The 22047-nt window shown below is 41.8% G+C and overlaps 1 protein-coding gene and 1 non-coding gene across 2 annotated transcripts in view; one reads left to right on the forward strand and one right to left on the reverse strand.

The window, feature by feature from the left end:
* WDR70 (WD repeat domain 70) overlaps window positions 1–22047 on the reverse strand; it is a 359232-nt gene that overhangs the window by 120633 nt on the left and 216552 nt on the right. The gene's annotated exons all lie outside the window — the stretch shown is intronic.
* LOC114810620 lies at window positions 1704–1841 on the forward strand. Its single transcript, XR_003758316.1, has one exon. It is a non-coding gene; the product is annotated as a small nucleolar RNA SNORA7 (small nucleolar RNA).

Raw genomic sequence — 22047 nt, forward strand, 5'->3', positions numbered from 1 at the left:
CTGAGCCCCACGTGGGACAGGGACTATGTCCAGCCCGATTTGCTTGTAGACACCCCAGCGCTTATCACAGTGCTCAGCCCATAGTAAGCACTTAACAAATGCCATCATTATTATGATGATGATGTCTCACGTGCGGTTCAGTCTTAATCCCCGTTTTATAGACGAGGTTGTGGGCAAGGAGTGTGACTACTAACTCTGTTATACTGCTATATTATACTCTCCCAAGTGCTCAGTACAGTGCTGTGCACACAGTAAGTGCTCAATAAATAAGATTGACTGGGGAAGTTAACTGACTTGCCCATGTTCACACAGCAGACAAATGGCAGAGTCAGGATTAGAATCCAGGTCCTTATGACTCCCAGGCCCATGCTCTATCCCCTAGGCATGCCGCTTCTCAAGTGGTGTATTTGTAAATAATCCAATTATTTGACCATTGAAGCACTTTCAAATCCACTGGGAACAATTTTTCCTTTAAATGACTAGGATTTTAAGAGATATCTAGAAACCTGTAAATAAAAAGACAAAGACTAAATCTTTACCTTATCAGAAATACTCTTCAGTTGTGTAATGTCTAACTTATTCTCAAATCCTTTACTTTGACAGAATAAATTCTAGGCTGCTTTAAACCAAATACAAAACTGTTTATTCAAAAATTCAACAGGCTTCTGCACTAATCATATTCCTTACTGGAATAGGGTGTATTCTAAAATTTAAAAACTCATTAGTCCATTTGCACAGTCTATTTCCAAGTCATCTGTCTTATTAAATCTTTTGGTACTAAATTTATGTGCAATTACAGTTTTTTAATCCATCAAAAAACTTCTTTTTGTGGTTATAAAGCAGAATCTCAGGGTTTCTACTCTTAGAGGTATTGTAAATACATAAAATAAGAGATGTAGGATCAGAAATTGTGAATATTTTGAACATCTCATCATTTTAAGTACTTACTAAGCACTTACTTCATGCAGAACAAACCACACGAATGAAACTGCTAATAAAAATGCACCGGGAGTGTCTAAAAATAGGGAAACTAGAGCAAATGATTGAAGAACGTTGGCTTATTTTCAATGGCCTTCAAGTCTGCCTTTTGACAACTGAGTCTTCAGCAACAAAGATTTATTTGAAAAAGAATCTTTAAACGGTACTTATTAAGCACACACACTCTGTGCCAAGCACTGTACTAAGCACTGGCATAGATATAAGATAATCAGTACTGGTCCCAAATGGGACTCAGGGTCCAAGGAGGGGGGTGTAGGATTTACTCCCCATTTTTCAGGTGAGGAAACTGAGACACAGAGAAACTAGGTGACTTGTCTACGTTCACAAAGCAGACAAGTGATGGAGCCGGGATTAGAATCCAGATTCTCTGATTCCCAGCCTTGTGCTCTTTCCACTAAGCTAAGCTGCTTCCCTAATTACTTTTTAAATCCAGTTTTGGACTTCTGCATTAGTTCTATTATCTAAGCATATGGTTGTTGTCAGACGAAGTGAGACTCTTTTTGACACCAAAATTCCCTTGGCAGAAGGATTCTAAACTCATCAAACTTAAAACGTTAACATATACTATTACATTCTCGGAAATATTTAGTACAGCGCTCTGCACGCAGTAAGCAATAAATAAATATCACTGATTGATCGATTGTCTGATAACAGAAGATAATAGAAAAGACATTTCTTTTTAGCAGAGTGGTAGAGATCTAACACCCCTCTCAGGGTCGTACCTGGAGAGTTTCCAGTCCTCTATCAGTCTCGGCTACGGGAGGGAGAGTCAAGCAGAGGCCTGTCCCTTCCATTCCTAGCTTGGCCAGTGGCTAGCGAGTGGAAGGCAATCTGCTACAAATCAAAGCTCACCCGTGCTGGGCAACAGCGGCACGGGAGAGAGTCGGGGACGGAGACTCGAGTTGACTGCGCGGAAGGCGGCAATGGTAAACCACATCCGTATTTTTACCAAGAAAACTCTCAGGATCCATTACCAGAACGACTGCAGATGGAGAATGGGAGATCCGGGAGAGCTGCATCCGTGGTGTCGCTATGGGTCGGAAATGACTCGACGCCATAAAACAAGACAAAGATCTGACAAAGAACCAAACGTTGTTCCTGTCAGGGGACACTGTGATACAAGAGTGAATTAAACTTTCAACAGACGCCTAAAAGGCTTCAAACTCTATTTGGTTTCAGCTAACATTTATATTCATCACTTAAGCGAGGGGTACGTTTTTCCACATTAGAAGAGACTTGGCTCTCAAACTGAGTTTGTCAGTGCAACTTTGGATACTTTTGAATTATTTCCATATATATTCAATCGATAGTATTTATTGAGCACTTGCTCTGTGGCAAGCACTGTACTATGGCTCATAGACTCTGAGCCCCTCGAGGAATAGGGTCCATGTCTAATTTCCACCTGCATTCACTTTCCCAGCACTTAGTAAACCGATTGGCACTCAGTCAGACTTTAATAAATATTCTTACAACGACTACTCATGCTTAAAGTCCCATTCGAGGGTCTAAAAAGCCACCCTAACCCTGTATAATTTGACTCATGGAATTCTGAAAGCTTGGATCATAATGAAATGACAGGCAAGTTTTCTTGTACACCCAGTTCTGGAAGAACCTGTGTTTTCATTCCACGATTTGGCTAGAGTGTTGTTAGGGAATTGGGGAATGTTTTTTTTCTGACACAGAAAGACTGTTTGGATCAAGGGTGCCCGTGTCAGAATAAATAGTTTGTGGGAACATGCGAGGCATCAGACATCACGCGTATTACTGCATGACTTTCCCCTTAACACAAGATTCTATGAGAACGCAAGCCCTGATTTTAGAAGAACTGGGTGTATTAAAACAAATTGCCCAATGTCAGTCAGTTATAAAGTCTATTCAGCGGAGCCTAATTTGATTCTATTTCTGGGCCTTTAGGTCTGCTTAGAATGATTTTGATTTTATGCTATGTTGTAATGCTTATTCCCCCATCTTGGTAATAAACCATAAGAAGCACAAACATTGGGATGGAAAGAATGATTTATTCCACTTTGTAGTCTCTAAGAAATTATTTTCAATATGGTTGACATAACTAGAGATTTAAAACTGCTTCTCATCAATATATTAACTAGTACAAAGAGTTAGCGAACTTCATAAGCCGAAGTGTTTACTATATGAGGGGACATGGCTCCCGGAAGCATAGTTTCAATTTCTTTTTAGCAGAGCGGGAGAGATCTGACAGACAAAAACCCAATGTTGTTCCCGTCAAGGGATACTGTGATAGAACAGTGAATTAAACTTTCAACAGACATCTAAAAGACCTCAAACCCTATGTGTTTTCAGCTAACATTTAAACGAGGGGCACATTTTTCCACATATTTCAGAGAGAGTTGACACAAACACCAATGCAATGCTGACAGAAATTTCCTAAAGTTATGAAGATGCTACCTTTGAGTTTAAAAGGAAGCATAGTTCCTTTCATCTTTATTTATAAAATACCTTTCCAGACAAAGCAAACTTGTCAAGCTTGAAGTTAACACAAACCTATACATTCCACATTTTACAGGAGCTGGAATTCTCCTGTGCTTATATGCAAAAACCATATATCTATACTTACTTATGCAATTTTTCCTCCCTTTTAGGAGAAAACAATATTTTTGTCCCACATCATTTAAAGCAGTAATAATACTAATAATTATGGTATTTATTAAGTGCTTACTATGGGCCAAACACTGTTCTAAGTGCTGGAAGAGAAGCAGCATGGCCTAGTGGATACAGCACGGGCCTGGGAGTCGGAAGGACCTGGGTCTGTGATTCAAATGCGGGATAGGGACTGTGTCCAATCCAATTTGCTTGTATTCACCCCAGCGCTTAGTACAGTGCCTGGATAGTAAGCACCTAAAAAATACATAATTATTACTATTCTAATTCCGGCTCCACTTGTCTGCTGCGTAACCTTGGGGAAATCACTTAACTCCCCCATGTCTCAGTTCCCTCATTAAGACTGCGAGCTCCATGTGGGACCCCAACACTTAGAACGGTGCTTGACACATAGTAAGATCCTAACAAATATCATCATTATTATTAGTAGTAATAGCAATTCCCATGGTGGAGGAATGAGGAGCAGAAGTATGAGAACATGCCAACCAAGGCAGGTGGGGGGAGATAACTAGCTGAGAAGCAGCATGGCCTAGTGGAAAGAATATGAGCCTGGGAGTCAGAGGACCTGGGTTCCATTCCTGGCATTGTCACATGCTTGCTGTGTGACCTTGGGCAAATCACTTAATTTCTCTCTGCCCCACTTTCCCCACTGCAAAATGAGGCTTCAAAACCTGTTCTTCCTCCTACTCAGACTGTGAGGCCCTTGTGGGAAAAGGGACTATGACCAACCTGATTAATTTACATCTACCCCAGTGCTTAGAACAGTGCTGGAAAAATCAGTCAATCCATCGATCAAGGCTTTTTATTGAGAGCTTACTATGTGCAAAGCACTATACCAAACCCTTGGTAGAGTAGGCTACAAAAGAGTTGTTAGATACAGTTCCTGTCCACAAGGAGCTTACAGTCTAGGGGGGGAAAGAGATATTAATATAAATAAATTACAGATATGTATATAAGTGCTGTGGGGCTGAGGGTGATATGAATATCAAGTGCTTAAAGGATATAGATCCAAGTGACTCTGAAGGGAGAGGGAGTAGGGAAACTGAAGGCTGAGTGGAGGAAGCCCTCTTGGAGGAGGTGTGATGTGATTTTAATAAGGTGTTGAAAGTGGAGAGCGTGCTGATCTGTTGTATATGGGGGGAAAGGACTTCCGGGTCAAAGGAGGATGTGGGCAAGGCGTTGGTGGCGAGATTGAGGAGTTCAAGTTACAGTAAATAAATTGGTGTTGGCGGAGCGAAGTGTGAGGACTGAGTTGTAGTAGAAAATCAGAGAGGTTAAGGTAATTATAATAATGATTGTGGTATTTGTCAAGCACTTAATACACGCCAAGCACTCTACTACACGCTGGGGTGGATACAAGCAGATCAGGTTGGACAAAGTCCTTGTATGTGGGGCTCATAGTCTCAATCCCCATTTTACAGGTGAGGTAACTGAAGCACAGAGAACAATAATAATAGTAATAATTATGGTATTCGTTAAGCGCTTACTATGTGCCAAGCACTGTTCTAAGCACTGGGGTGGATAGAAGGTAATTATATTATCCCATGTGGGTCTCACAGTCTTAATCCTCTAAATGACTTGCCCAAGGTCACGGCAGACGAGTGGCAGAGCCGGCATTAGAACCCATGACCTGACTCCCAGGCCCGTGCACTATCCACTGCACCATGCTGCTTCTCCTGCACCATGCTGCTTTTCAGGAAGGGCAGGAAGGGGTAAGAAGGGGACAGCTGACTGAATGCTCTAAGGCCCTAATGGTAAGGAGTTTCTGTTCAATGTGGAAGTGGATGGGCAACGACCGGAGGTTCTTGAGGAGTGGGGAGAAGTGGACCGAATTTTTTTGAGGAAAATGATCTGGGCAGCAGAGTGTGAAGTACAGACTGGAGTGGGGAGACAAAGGAGGTGGGGAGGTCCGCGAAGAGGCCGATGCATTAGCTATGGTGCGAAATAAGTACTTTGGATCAGCACAGCAGCATTCTGAATGGACACTTAGTAAGCACTTAACAAATAATACAAAAAAGGAAAACTAAGAAAAAACTGGGTGCCCGTTGTTTGCAGCATTTGGGAGAGAGCAAGGGAAATAAGAGAGGCAGTCACGAGCACCCTCTTTTCTTCCTCTTTCTTCTCCCCATCCCCTTATTGCTAGACTTAATTCTTATTTGACCAGAGAAACAGTCCCATCCTTATTTTAATACTACAAAAAGAAGGCAATCATGTAAGTAAATATGCTTATATTATTACTATCAATCAGTGGTATTCACTGAGCGCTTACTGTGTGTGAAGCACAGTATTAAGTGCTTGGAAAAGTAAAACAGAGTTGGTAGACGTGTTCCCTGCCCACGAGGAGCACCTAAGCAGAACTTTAATGGGTGGGAAATGTGAGAAGAATGAATGACAGTTGCTGTGAGGTGAACTAAAATGGGGTGATAAAACACAGTGGTCAGAGGAAATGCACTTTTGTGCAGAAGCTTCAAGAGGTTCAAGAGGCAGAGGCCAAAATGAAAACAGCCCCAGACACATCAAACAGCACATCTGTCAGACAAGGTAAAATCTCTGTTCATGCATTGTGGGGATGAGGCTATTAGTTCCACATCAGCCTTTTCAGCTGTATCAACTGTATCAACTTCCCTATCTGTAGCATCATCTTCAATTATGAATAAATCATCATCTTTTTATGGTATTTGTTAAATGTTTACAAATTTACGTGGTTGGACCACGTGAGGCTCACAGTCTTAATCCCCACTTTACAGATGAGGTAACTGAAGCACCGAGAAGTGAAGTGACTTGCCCAAAGTCACACAGCTGACAGGTGGCGGAGTGGGATTAGAACCCATGACCCCTGACTCCTCAGCCCGTACTCTTTCCACTGAGCCATGCTGCTTCTCTAATATAACAATAAACAAATTCCCTGCCCACACTGAGCTAGGAGTCTAGAGGGGGGTCAGTTATTAATATAAACTGAAATACAGAGATGTTTAGTGACTTGCCCATGGTCACAAAGCAGTCAAGTGGCAGAGCCAGGACTAGAACTCAGGTCCTTCTAATTCTGGGAGTCAGTTCCCTCACCTATAAAATGGAGATTAAGACTGTGAGCCTCATGTGGGACACGGACTATATCCAACCTGATTATCTTGTATCCACCCCAGTGCTTGGGATAGTGCCTGGCACATAGTAAGTGCTAAACAAATACCATTAAAAAAAAGTATTAGAATGAATCTAAAAGTTGACAGCAGAATAACATGCAGACCTGTGTTCGGGGAAGTGCCAGGTCAAGGAAGTTCAGTTCCCAAGAGTAAGGCAGGAGAAATTCCTGTAAAATAAGCTCCTATAGGGTGGAAACAACATTGTTTTAATCTTCTGGAGGGGTTTCAAAAACTTTCTGGCCCTCCACAAGAATGTTTAAATCAGGTCAAAGAAACTTGTGTTGGAGCTAAGGGTATGTTCCTTATAACAACCGACTCGGGAAGCTACTCAAAGGTTCTTGTAAATGGCTCTGGGAGAACAATAGAAGTTCTAATACAGTTGAAGAGGAAAAACTGATTCTCACTTAAAGGTCCTTACAGCTGTAAAAGGTTGCCTAGTCCGCAAAAGAAAATCCTCTACTAGCGACGGAGCAATTTGATTTACTTATCTGAAAGGTTGGAACTATTTTTAATCATGGAGCACAGAACACATCATATCTGAATCGACCGAACATATAAACAGAGGTGAGGAAATGAAATGCATTATATCTTAGTGAGTATAAGGATATTAAAAACTTACCAAACAATTTACATTAGATGCCTAGAACCGTTCACTAGGTTCTGACATGTTAACTCATGGTTACAAACATGATTTAGCTCCATGATTAGGGAATTAAGGAATGGTCTTCAATCACGTATGTAATTGAGATCATCTATTTAGAATGACAATCTCTTCCAAATTATCCAAGGCAAGGACATAGTTAGGGGGCTTATCACCCACTAACTGGGAGATTCCCTCAAGGTTCAGTTCCAAGTCCCCTTCTATGCTCTATCCACACCTACTTCCATGGAGAATTCATTCGCTCCTGTGACTTCAATTATCATCTCTAATAATAATAATGATAACTGTGGTATTTGTTAACTACTTACTATGTGTCATGCACTGTATTAAGTGCTGGGGTAGAGACAAGATAATCAGGTTGGACACAGTCCGTGTCCCACATAGGGCTCACAGCCTTAATCCTTATTTTAATAATAATAATAATAATAATGTTGGTATTTGTTAAGCGCTTACTATGTGCAGAGAACTGTTCTACGTGCTGGGGTAGATACAGGGTAATCAGGTTGTCCCACGTGGGGCTCACAGTTAATCCCCATTTTACAGATGAGGTCACTGAGGCCCAGAGAAGTTAAGTGACTTGCCCACAGTCACACAGCTGACAAATGGCAGAGCCGGGATTCAAAACCATGACTTCTGACTCCCAAGACCGGGCTCTTTTCACTGAGCCACGCTGCTTACGGATGAAGAAACTGAGGTACAAAGAAGTGAAATGACTTGCTCAAACTCAGAGAGCAGACAAGTGGCAGAGCCAAGATTAGAACCCAAGTCCCCTGACTCCTAGGCCCGTGCTCTTTCCTTTACGCCACACAGCTTCGCAAATCCATGAGGATGATGCCCAAATCTACCTCACCAACCCTATTCTGCAGTCCAGCATTGCCTCATACCTCCAGAACCATCAAACGTCTCAAACGTACCATGCCCAAAACAAAGTTCCTCATCTTCCTATTCAAACCTTGTCCTCCCCTTGACTTTCCAATCACTGTAGACAGCACCAACAGCCTCCCCGTCTCACAAGTTGGCTTTCTCAGACAACCTCGACTCACATCCTGCCTCAGGTCTGGATCTCCCTTCCCCTTCATATCAGATCACTCTCTCCCTGTTAAATAATAATAATAATAATGTTGGTATTTGTTAAGAGCTTACTAATCGATGCTTGATATGTAAGTGTCCATCTGGGTTATTTGTTAAGCGCTTACTATGTGCAGAGCACTGTTCTAAGTGCTGGGGTAGATATAGGGTAATCAGGTTGTCCCACGTGAGGCCCACAGTTAATCCCCATTTTACAGATGAGGTAACTGAGGCAAAGAGAAGGTAAGCGACTTGCCCAAGGTCACACAGCTGACAAGTGGCAGAGCCAGGATTCAAACCCAAGACCTCTGACTCCGAAGCCTGGGCTCTTTCCACTGAGCCACGCTGCTTCTCTAATGTCTTATTAAAAGCCTCCTCCATGAGGCTTTCCCTGACTAAGCTCTCATTTCCTCCTCCTCCTCCCTTCTGAGATGCTCTTGCATTTGGATCTGTACTCCTTGAGATTTGCTATTCGCACCATTCTCAACCCTACAGCACTTACACACATATTTTTTTTTACGGTATTTGTTAAACGTTTACTCTATGCCAGGCACTGTTCTAAGCACTAGGGTAGATACAAAGTCATCAGGTTGGACACCGTCCATGTCCCATGTGGGACTGAGTCTTAACCCCCATTTGACAGATGAGGTAACTGAGGCAGAGAGAAGTGACTTGCCCAAGATCACACGCAGACAAATGGTGGAGCTGGCATTAGAAGCCAGGTCCTTCTGGCTCCCAGGCCCGTGCTCTGTCCACTAAGCCACACTGCTTCTAATTGTAACTTATTTTAATATCTGCCTACCAGCTCTGTTATATTGCACTCTCCCAAGTGCTTAGTACAGTGCTCTGCACACAGTAAGCGCACAATAAATACAACTGATTGAGAGATCATGACCTTGGCATTATCCTCAACTCATCTCTCTCATTAACTTCTATCTACTCCTGGGCTTAAAACAGTGCTTGAATAGCAAATGCTTAACAAATACCATAATAACCATAATAATTCAACCAACATATTTAGTCTGTCACTCCTGGTTCTATCTGAACAATATTTCTAGAACCCACCCCTTCTTATCCATCCAAACCACTATCATATGCTGGGAGTCAGAAGGTCGTGGATTCTAATCCCGGATCTGCCACTTGTCTGCTGTGTGACCTTGGGCAAATCACTTCACTTCTCTCTGCCTCAGTTATCTCATCTGTAAAATGGGGATCGAGACTGTGAGCCCCAAGTGGGACAGGGCCTGTGTCCAACCTGATTTGCTTGTACCCACCCCAGCATTTAGTACAGTGCCTGGCATATAGTTAGTGCTTAACAAATACCATAATAATAATTATAATAACAATAATAAGTATTGATAGTAATAATAATAATAATAGCATTTAAGCACTTACTATGTGCAAAGCACTGTTTTAAGCGCTGGGGGGATACAAGGTGATCATGTTGTCCCACGTGGGGCTCACAGTCTTCATCCCCAATTTACAGATGAGGTAACTGAGGCACCGAGAAGCGAAGTGACTTGCCCAAAGTCACACAGCTGACAAGCGGCAGATTTGAACCCATGACCTCTGATTCCCCAGCCCGTGCTCTCTCCACTGAACCACGCTGCTTCTCTGGGTATTAGATACTCACTCCTCTCCCAAGTGCTTAGTGCAACGCTCTGCACACAGTAAGCATTCAATAAACACCACCTGATGGATCAATCCTCGAAAACCTGCAGTGCTGGTCCATCTATTTCTACAACAAACAAAAACTCCTTACCAAAATCTTTATGCCACTCAGTGAATTGTTTCCTCGCTCAGCTCCTGCTACAATCCAGTCCACACACTTGGCTCCTCTAATGCCAGCACACTCGCTGAACCTCCCTCTTGTCTGTCTCGCCGCTGATCCCCGGCCCTGGTTCCCTCCCTCTGGTCTGGAACTCCCTTTCTCACTTCATATCCAACAAACCGTCACTCTGCCCATCTTCAAAGCCCTCCTAAAATCACAACTCCTCCATGAAGCTGTCCCTGGCCTCGCCCTCCCCTCTGCATCACCTTATAAGCACTTTGGTACTAACTCCATCTTCAGCCCCACAGCACTTATGGGAATAACTATTCCATGCCATTTCCCTCATCTCTTATTCCAGGATGACTTCCCAGACTAAGTCCCCCTATTTTCATTCATTCAATAGTACTTATTGAGCACTTACTATGTGCAGGGCACTGTACTAGGCACTTGGAATGTACAATTCGGCAACAGATAAATACAATCCCTGCCCAGTGACGGGCTCATACCTGTAAGCTCGGTTGTGGACAGGGAACACACCTACTGACACCTACTGAGGAGGCTCCCCATCCTCTCCGTGACACCCCAACTGGCTCCCTTTGCTCTAATCTCCTCTCCCCACCCCACAGCACTTGCGTATATAGGTACATATCTATAATTCTATTTATATTGATCCCTGTTTCCTTCTTTTGATATATTATATATCTATAATTTTATTTATTTATACGGATGCCTGTTTACTTGTTTCTCTGTCTGTCTCCCCCTTCTAGAGTGTGAGCCTGGTGTGGGCAGGGATTGTCTCTCTTTACTGCTGAATTGTACTTTCCAAGCACTTAGTACAATGTTCTGCAAACGGTAAGTACTCGATAAATACGACTGAATGAATATTTGAAAATTGGCTAAATTTAACTCTAAACTTGTGATTCTTTAATTTTTCATATCAATAGACAAAAACATTGTTATAATTTAAATAGTTGTTTCTTATAATGTGCTTGCCTGAACTTTGCAAAGTTCAGTGTTATGTAATAGTTAAGGATTTTGGTAAGGATCAGACAAGGAATCAACTAAAATCTTTAATCCAAAGTACTTGCTTTAGGAACTGGAAAACATTTGAAATAATTTTCTAGAGTTATTTGGGCTCTGAATCAATGGCATATGTTTTCTGAAATGATTATAAAATAGTTCTCCACTCAGATATTTTCTCTCTATTATATTTTTTTACAAATACATTTGCAATTCACCTGTGAATAATCAACAGTTGGCACATGATTTTCCAATTTCTTCCTGCAAATGTGGTTATGTTTCCATCTTCATCGTATTAAGTGAACAAGTATTGTGAATTGGCCGGGCGTACATCCCTGATTTTTACAGAATAATAGATCCCATTTTAGATTTTTGTAGTGTCACTTCAGCAACGCTCTCTTCTTGGGCTATGAGGCCGCCTCTAATTCTTTGGGTTGTTTAGGATCTACTGGCTTCCAAAAGCTCATGGGCCTGGAGCTGCCATGACAGTATGTCAGAGTAGTGAATACCATGGGGTGCATAAAAGGCTACTCCCTTCCACGTTGCTGTGAAGGAATCAGGGAAGAGCTTGTGCTGTCGAGGTAGAAATGGGCAAGAAAGCACCCAATCCCCTTGCCCTCTCTTACCTTACCTCGCTGCTCTCCCACTTCAACCCAGCCTGCACATTTGTTCCTCTAATGCCAACCTATTCCCCATATCTTTATCTCATCTATCACGCTGCCGATCTCTCGCCCACATTCCGCCTCTGCCCTGGAATGCCCTCCCTTCTCCATACCTGACAGGTGACCACTGAAGGCACATCTCCTCCAAGAGACCTTCCCTGACTCGACCCTCACCTCCTCTTCTCCCACTCCCTTTTGCATCACCCTCGCACTAGGATTTTAGACCTTTATTCACCCCCTCCCTCAGCCCCACCGCACTTATGTACCTATCCACAATTTATTTCTAATGATGTCTGTCTCCCCTCCTAAGCTCATCGTGGGCAGGGAACGTGTCTATCAATTCTGTTATACTGTATTCTCCTAAGCACTTATTACAGCCCTCTGAACATAGAAAGCACTCAATAAATATGACTGATTGACTGATTGATTGAGCTGGGATTACCTAAACCCTCAACCCTTTACAATCAGCATCATCTCCAAATATGTCACCATTCATTCATTCACTCGTATTTATTGAGTGCTTACTGTGTGCGGAGCACTGTACTAAGCGGCCAACAAGGCAGCAAGCCCTAAAAACAAGCACAGAGAGTCAAGGGAGAACATATTGAGAGGGAAGAGCTTGAAAGGGTCAACATTTCCCTCCTTCATGGCCGAGTGTCCTGCTACCTAGATGATAAAGAGAAAGCTCTAGGAATATCAGGAGGGATTGACTGATTGATTGATTGACCAATTGGGGTCCAGTAAGCAAGCCCAGTCCCAATTACATGACTGGGGATGGTCGAGCCTGGGGCTAAAGACCAATGGAATTCAGTAAATTCAGCTCCTAAACATCCTCTTCAGAGCTCACCTCCTCCAGGAGGCCTTCCCAGACTGAGCCCCCCTTTCCCTCTGCTCCTCCTCCTCTTCCCATTTCCCCCCTCTCCTGTCCTCTGCTTTTCCCCCTTTCCCTCCCCTCAGCACTGTGCATATTTGCACTTATTATTTCTCTATTTATTTTGTTAATGATGTGTATATCTCTATGATTCTATTTATCTTGATGATGTCTGTGCCAGACTGCTTGATTTGTTTTGTTCTGTTTTGTTTTGTTGTCTGTCTCCCCCGTTTAGACTGTGAGCCCTCGTTGGGCAGGGATTGTCTCTGTTGCCGAATTCTACATTCCAAGTGTTTAGTACAGTGCTCTGCACATAGTAAGCACTCATTAATTACGATTGAATGAATATACATAATAATGATAATAACTGTAGTACTTGTTAAATGCTTACTCTGTGACAGGCACTGTACTAAGAACTGGGGTGGATACAAGAAAATTGGGTTGGATACAGTCCCTGTCCCATACAGTCTTAATCCCCATTTTACAAATGAGGGAACTGAGGCACAGAGAAGTGAAGTGACTTGCCCAAGGTCACACAGCAGATATGTGGTGGAGCCGGGTTAGAACCCAAGACATTCTGACTCTCTAATCCTGACCCTTGCCCGATCCACTACGCCACACGTGATTTCTTTTCCAACCCAATCTAGCTGCATGGAAATTGATCATTCGACACCGTCTTGATCCAATGCTAAAAATTGGTTTAATATCTCCATTGAGACTTGTACTGATGTAATTGTCAGATACCAAATCACATTACTTAGAAGGAGTTTCGGTAAGTTGGCCTTGGGAAAAAAAGACACTGGGTAAAATTTTTAATCACAAAGAAGATGTAAATCCATTCAATTACTTATTTGAAAAACTCCAATTAGTGAAAATATTTATAGAATTAATAAAATGATTATTATAATTATAAAAATAGTGGCAATTTTAACTGCTAATTTTGCAGTCTTTAACTGCTAAAGACTGTGATAATCCCCGGGGAAAATAGAGGCCAGACTGGACCCAACTGCTATCCCACACAGGGAATCAAGCATTATGACCGCAGTGAGAAACTAAACCTAAATTAGAAAGTTTTCATTAGAAGCATTACTTTAGCATTTTCTTTCAGTGTCTGGTCAATTTAGCTTGAACTCTGTTCACCCCGTTACAGAATAAATGGCTAATTTTATAGCTGCAACAATAAAACCGCAAATGAAACGCATTTCATTCAGGACAGATATGTTTTAATTCTGCTCCTTCAATTCGGGGACACTCGGCTATCTGTTTTCGAGTCCAAGAAAAACCAAGAGATGTAAAATTGTAACATTATATCTTGGTAATGAATTTTTCCAAAAGCCGTAATAAAAATGAGCAGTGAGACTAAAGTCAATTTTGGGATATTTGAAAATAGTTCAGATGTCTTACCCATAAAGATTCCAATGTGATAGCTGAATGAGTAGTGAGCATTACGTTTTTCTCCACATTGATCATTTAAATAAACACGCTATTGTGCCCTCAGGACTCATAAAGGTCTCAGTTTCATGGAAAACTAGTTCAAATTTTCTCAATGTAAGTACTTGGATGCTCTTGAAATCACGTTGACTTTCATTTTTCTCAACCCCTGACCGAGCGATCGCATTTATTGAGCGCTTACTGTGTGCAGAGCACTGTACTAAGTGCTTGGGGGAATACAGTGCAACAGAGTTGGTAGACAGGGTCCCTGCCCACAAGGCGTTTACAGTCCATACCCAGGCCCCCTGATCCTCTCCCAAATGTCAGTTACGTGGGAATTTCAGAGAATGCTACGAATCCACTGAAACCGAAACCTGAGTTGTAACAATACACTTTTATGGAGGGGACAGAAACACTGAGAAAAGCTTGGGAATTACAACACTATAAATTCACATCTCTTTATGTGGAAAATACCAGAAACTATGCGAAGGGATGGGAAAGTGGACAGGGAAAGAGAAGCAACAGGCACCTGGAAAGGCACATTAAATAATGGAAAGCAAACATGATGTTAGCTATTGGAGGTCATGCTTAACTAATTTAGTTCTTTGATGATATAACTGCCGAGTCAGATAAGGGAAATTCAAAGGATATGAAGCAATTCGATTCTTAAAAACACCCAACAAGGTTACCTGTAAGAGATTAATGGCCGAGGTAAAGAGTCCTAGAGGAAAATATGGTGTGAATCAGACTAATTGGTTTGAAAGTAAGACACAATAATGTAATCAATTAAAATGGGAACTTTCTGAGATGAAAGACCTTATGAGTTACTTACACCTTCACACTTGCAAAGGATAGCAGGTGATTACCAAATTCTACAGGGGGTTCCGCAAAAGGTCACTAAATCACAGCAATATGAAACATTAACCGTTACCACCAAAGACGACTAATGACTAAATTTATCCTGTGAGACAAATGTAGCCATAATAATAATAATAACAATAATAATAATAATTGTAGTATTGGTCAAGCACTTACTACGTGCCAGGCACTATACTAAGCGCTGGGGTGGATATTTGCAAATTGGGTCGGGTCCCACGTGGGGCTCATGGCCTCGGTCCCCATGTTACAGATGAGGTATATGAGGCATAGAGAAGTTAAGTGACTTGCCCAAGGTCACACAGAAGACAGGTGGCAGAGTCAGGATTAGAACCCATGTCCTTCTGAGTCCCAGGCCCGTGCTCTAACCACTTTGCTATGCTGAATGATACAACTATTATATAGTATCATGATATACTTTGGTGGATTTACCAAGACCTCTGTAAATGTCAAAGAAGATTCCTGCTATTCTGATTCTTATAGATTAGAAAAATGAGGCAAAAGGGGCTAAGGACTTCATTAGCAGAATCACATTACCCAAATGCTTATAAATTAATTATTATTATGGTCTTTGTTAAGCGCTTACTGTGTGCCAAGCACTGTTCCAAGCGCTGGAGAGGATACAAGGTTATTGGATTGTCCCATGTGGGGCTCACAGTCTTAATTCTCATTTTACAGATGAGGTAACTGAAGCACAGCCAAGTGAAGTGGCTTGCCCAAGGTCAAATAGCAGACAGGTGGTGGAGAGGGATTAATAATAATAATAATTATGGTATTTGTAAGTGCTTACTATGTGCAGAGCACTGTTCTAAGCACTGGGGCAGATAAAGGGTAATCAGATTGTCCCATGTGGGGCTCACATTTTTTTTAATCCCCATTTTTACAGATGAGGTAACTGAGGCACAGAGAAGTTAAGTGACTTGCCCAAGGTCACACAGCAGACAAGTGCCAGAGCTGGGATTAGAACCCATGACCTCTGACTCCCAAGCCCGGGCTCTTTCCACTGAACCACGCTGCTTCTCCAGCCATGCTGCTTCTTCATGTCCTCTGACTCCCAAGCTCGTGCTCTTTCCACTAAGCCATGCTGTCCGACTGCATCTAGAACCCCAGCCAGGGTTACATAGTGTAGATGCTGGCCGTGGGCAAGGCTGAATTCAACCCATTACCGTCCCTGGCTAATTCAATCTTTTTTTCTTTTTTTCCAATGGTTTTTCTTAAGTAGTTACTGTGTGCCAGGCACTTTACTAAATGCTGGGGTAGATTCAAGATAATAGCGTTGGACACAGTCTCCATCCCACATAGGGCTCACGGTCTTAATCCCCATTCTGTAAATAGGGTAACTGAGGCACAGAGAAGTTAAGTGACTTGTCCAAAGTCACACAGCAGGCAACTGGCAGAGTCCGCATTAGAACCCACGTCCTTCTGACTCCCGGGCCCAAGCTCTATCCACAAGGCCACGTTGCTTCAATTACCAACCTGCTGTCGGAGAAGACCTTTAACAAAAAGCTTAAACTCCCAAGATACACTCAATTATTCTATAACATGTGCTATACATTTTGGATGAAACATTGTTATGTAATTAAGGAATATTTTTCTGACAACATGGGTGTATCTGAATAAAAAACTAAGTGATGGCAGAAGCAATGTGCGTGTACGTGAGCGGGGCATCGACTGAAACACGTGCTTTATAGCACAAGTTTCCATTTGCGCGGGGCTCGTCAGGAACGTGACCCCCAACTCGCTGTGAGAGAACTGAGTGTTTATATAGGCAGAATAATAATAATATTTATGCCATTTGTTAAGCATTTACTATGTGAGAGGCACACAGAATCTATGCGATCCATTCTATAATGGACAGGTTCTGTTCTTGTACACCAGTTCAGAAAACTCACATTGTAGTACTCACCCTGAGTTTATGTGCACACACATATAATCAATCATTTCTTCCAATACTACATTGCGATGTACCCAAGCAGATGCATGTTGTCACTACATGTTTTGGCCATCGCACTTTTGGCCAAAACATGTAGTGAAAAACTGGCATTTGGGCAGAGTTTACTATATTTGGAAAGTAGCATGGAATACTTGTCATTTTCTGTGCTACCCAGACTTTGAGGAGAAGTAATTTCAAAATCTTGTGCTGCATTTAACGAGACCTGAAGTTTTAATAAAGGGATATACTCATAAGGAGCCTTAATTTTTCAAACAGGAAATTAGAATACTGTATCGATCCAAGGATAGTGTGAAATAGCTATGTATAGCATGTTCCTCTTCTTTACTGAAGGGGAGAGATCATGTTCTTTACAGCTCTTTTCATATGAAGATAAAAGGGGTGTTCAATACATATTCAATATTCCCAGTAAAAAGAAAAATGCAGATTATATCAAAAGAATGTAAGAAACCACATCCTATTTACCTAGTTAAGAAGAAAGGTTTTTTTATTAAAGGGGGAAAGAGACAATAACTCTTGAAAGTCTCCCATTAAACTGAGATGCAGCATAGCCTAGTAGATAGAGCACCGGCCTGGGAGTCAGAAGGACCTGAGCTCTAATCCCAGCCCTTGGGCAAGTCACTTGACTTCTCTGTGCCTCGGTTACCTCATCTGTAAAATGGGATTTAAGATTGTGAGCCCCATACAGGACAGGGACTGTGTCCAACCTGATTATTTTGTATCTAGCCCAGGGTTTAGTACAGTATCTGGCACATAGTAAGCACTTAACAAATACCATTAAAAAAAACACCTAAATACAAAATGGTTAATCAGTTAATGGTATCTACTGAGCACTTACCATGTACAGAGCACTGTACTAAATGCTTGGGAAAGTACAATACCACAGCGGGTAGACAGCTTCCCTGACTAAAAGGAGAAGCAGCATGGCTTCTAGGGGATAGAAGCCAGTGGTTAGAGCACGGGTCTGGGAGTCAGAAGGCCCTGGGTTCTAATCCTGGATCCTCCACATGTCTGCTATATGACCATGGGTAAATCACTTAACTTCTTTGTACTTCAGTTACCTCGTCTGTAAAATGGGGATTAAGACCGTGAACCCCATGTGGGACAGGGACTGGGCCAAAGTTGATTAGCTTGTATCTACTTAGAACAGTGACTGGCACACAGTGAGCAATTTACAGATACCCCCAAGCCCCAACCCTTTCTTTTTAAAGGGGTAATACACTCTCTAAATCTACGAATCCTGTAGAACCAAACATTTTTAAAAGTTCTTGGTTTCATAATACTAAAATAGTTTAAGGACTTCTTCAGGATTCCCTCTGCAGCTTAGTAATATTTAAAGTAACAGAGACTGGAATACTGATTTTATGGAGAGATATGAGGGAAATATGCTCTTTTTTGGAAGTCAAATGCTCACTCTTTTGACGTCAATGTTCTTATCTGGGCGTATCGCTATTTGAATCTTGGAGGTCATTCACCCAAGATTGGTAGAATGACACCACCATAGGATTACAAAGGACCTTACATAATTTACTTCTTTTCGGAAGTCCGAGGATCTGCCTGGATTTAGGCATTTATCTGCAATAGGTAATCACTTTATGCCATGAGGGAGTTCATTTGGCTCAATTTATTATCCTATGAGATTGGGTCTGATGTGACTTCTGTGGAAAATATGTTTTCATTTAAGTTACCACAACAAAAATGAATTGGCTGAATTGATAACTTGAGATCCTCTGCCTTTGCGTGGGAAAGTTACTATCATCAGTCTTTTTAAGGTGTTTTGTTCCAGCTTTAGCATTTTCTTATAGGGGATATATTAGTGCTACAGCAGTACACACATGGTGAATATCTGGGGTTATTTTAGGTATTTGCTTTATGGTCGAGCTGCGCTTTCCTTAGAAATTTTGTATCTTGCTTTGATTTTACTTTTTCGACAACAGAAGTCTAGACAAATTTGCATGCTATTGCGAAAAGAATATAAATAAATTTTACTAAATGGGCAGCATGTGTTTGTTTAAATTTGAAAAATACTGAAGGGAAAATTGACAAGATAAATATGTCTCTTATTAACCAGTGCCTCAAGGGAATAGTGTTCTTTTACAGGAAACTGCTAATATTCAAAATAATGACTTCATTTCTCTACAGAATCACCCTACTCTCCTATGGATGTGCTCAGCACTACCGAAAGATAACTGATTTTACAAGGGGCATAAGAGCATATACGTGAATGAGATCAGTCTTACATCATGTGCATATATGAAAATGCACATGGTTAAAAAGAGAAGACATAAGCTTAAGCAGAATACCAGGCACATTACTGTTAAAACTACAAAAGAAAAATTAATATTTCAAACCCATCTATGTTTAAAGCAATGGAACACACAGGCGATGAAAGCCAGTGGCTGAAAAATTTATTACTCCGTCAAAATGAAGTTTATACTTTCAGATGAGTTCTAAAAACTCCTTGCTGTTAAACGAAGTTTTACAAGGTTTACAGTGGAGATGAAAACAGAAATAAAAATCATTAACAAACAGAAAATACCACGCATTCTTGAAAGTGACCAAGATGGGTTTTCTAACTCCAGTGTTTCCCTAGACCTAAGAAAACTGGCTTTAACATGCCTGAAGAGATCTTCTAATTTGCCCATTCCTCCCTTTCCTAATTAAAAGCTGGGACAGGTGAAGTTAAACAGGCTAACTTTCTGGAGATAAATGATATTAGTTCAAAACTTGTTCAACCAAATGCTTTTTTTCTCTTGGAGAAGTTTTTCTCCAAACTCTTGGAGAGGCAGTGTGGCTCAGTGGAAAGAGCCCAGGCTTGGGAGTCAGAGGTCATGGGTTTGAATCCCAGCTCTGCCACTTGTCAGCTGCGTGACTGTGGGCAAGTCACTTCACTTCTCTGGGCCTCAGTTCCCTCATCTGTAAAATGGGGATTAAGACAGTGAGCCTCACGTGGGACAACCTGATTGCCCTGTATCTACCTCGGCGCTTAGAACAGTGCTCTGCACATAGTGAGTGCTTAACAAATACCAACATTATTATTATTTTTCAATAAAGGCATATGGCATACTACAGCTGTAATGTTGCTGTAGGATTACAATCTAACATTGGCTCTGGGAAACATTCTGACTTTTATCATGAGGTCTATTTAAATTAAAACAGAGCACTTTCTTCTGATTTTACATTGTCATTACACTTTCTGTAGCAAGAAAGTTAGAACCCCATATAATGTGCGTAGTCTCCAGTTCTCAGAACAAATTTCTAATTCTTTGGTGCAGTCCAAAATTGTACCTTTCTACAGGACTTATGACTTCACAAATGCAGAAGTTAAATTATAGAAGTTCTCCAGGCAAGGGTTTGCAGAGGATTCTCAAATAGCAATAACTGGGTAAGGAAGATAACTGAATTTTTAGGATTTTCATCATCATCTCCATTGCTTTCATTGAGCACTTCCTGTGAGCAGAGCACTATTCTAAGTGTTTGGGAGAGGATAAGAGTCAGAAGACACCATCCCTGCTCTCTAGGAGCTGGCAAACTAGTTGGAGAGACAGACACAAATAAACTAGGGGGAGGATTTGGATGGGGAGATGATCATCACAATAATAATAATACTTGTTAAGTGCTTATTATGTGCTAAGCACTGGGTAGGTACAAGATAATCAGGGCCCACATCGGGCTCACAGTCTAAGTAGGTAGGAGACAATATATTGAATCCCCATTTTGCAGATGAGGGAACTGAGGCAGAGAGAAGTGAAGTGACTTGCCCAAGACTACCCAGCAGATGAGTGACAGAGCTGGGATTAGAACCCGAGTCTTCTGACTCACGGGCCCATGCTCTTTCCACTAAGACACACTCTTTCTCGTGTGGCCTTCCCTTTTAGATCTCGAGATGCTGACAGGACAGCCACGTAGAGACGTCGCCGAGGCAAGAGGAAATGTGAAAAAGCAGAGGGGGAGGAAGTTCAGGTTAGTCAGGAAGATTTGGGAGTCATCTGCCCAAGGTGGTAGTTGAAGCATGGAAGCGGATGAACTTTGCAACCAACTATGTGTAACCTGAGAAGAGAAGGGCCCTTATGGGATACCAGGGGATGGAAGGGGTCAGAACAGCCGCTCAAAGAGACGGAGAAGGTTTGGCCAGAGAGGAAAGAGGAGAACGAGGGAAGAACTGTGACAAGAAAACCAAGGTTAGTTCATTTTTCCGTAACCAGAGAGTGGGTGTTGAAAGCAGTCTGGATGGTGGAGGATTAGGATAGGATGCGATCTATCTGACATGGCGGCGAAGCAGCGTGGCCTAATGGTTAAAGCACGAGCCTAGGAGCCCGAAGACTTGGATTCTAATGCCGTCGTGTGACCTTGGGCCACTCATTTCATTCATTCGTTCAACTGTATTTATTGAGCGCTTACTGTGTACAAAGCACTGCAGTGAGTGTTTGGTGGAGTAAAATACAACAACAGACACATCCCTGCCCATATCGAGCTCACTAATATGTGGGAGAGGGGGAGAGACACATTAATAAAAATAAATAGGCAAATAAATAAATTTCAGATATATACAGATATAAAAAATGTGCTGTGGGGATGGGAGGTAGGATGAATGAAGGAGCAAGTAAGAATGGCAGAGAAGGAAGTGGGAAAAGAGGAGAGGAGGGCTTATTCAGCGAAGGCTTACTGGAGGAGTTGTATCTTCAAAATGGTTTTAAAGTGGGGGGAAAGCAATTATCTGTCTGATATGCGGAGAGAGGGTGTTCCACTTTTCGGCATTTCACTTCTCAGTGTCTCAGTTACCTCATCTCTAAAATGGGGATTAAGGCTGAAAGTCCCATGTGGGAGGGACATAGACCGTGTCCAACCTGATTAGTCTGTATCTGCCCCAGAGCTTAATAGAGTGCTTTGCACACAGTAAGCACTCAATAAATACAACTGAATGAATGAAAGAATGAAACATCTTAAGAAAAAGAAAGAA

Source organism: Ornithorhynchus anatinus, chromosome 3 (genome assembly GCF_004115215.2).
Source record: "Ornithorhynchus anatinus isolate Pmale09 chromosome 3, mOrnAna1.pri.v4, whole genome shotgun sequence".
Classification (NCBI taxonomy): domain Eukaryota; kingdom Metazoa; phylum Chordata; class Mammalia; order Monotremata; family Ornithorhynchidae; genus Ornithorhynchus; species Ornithorhynchus anatinus.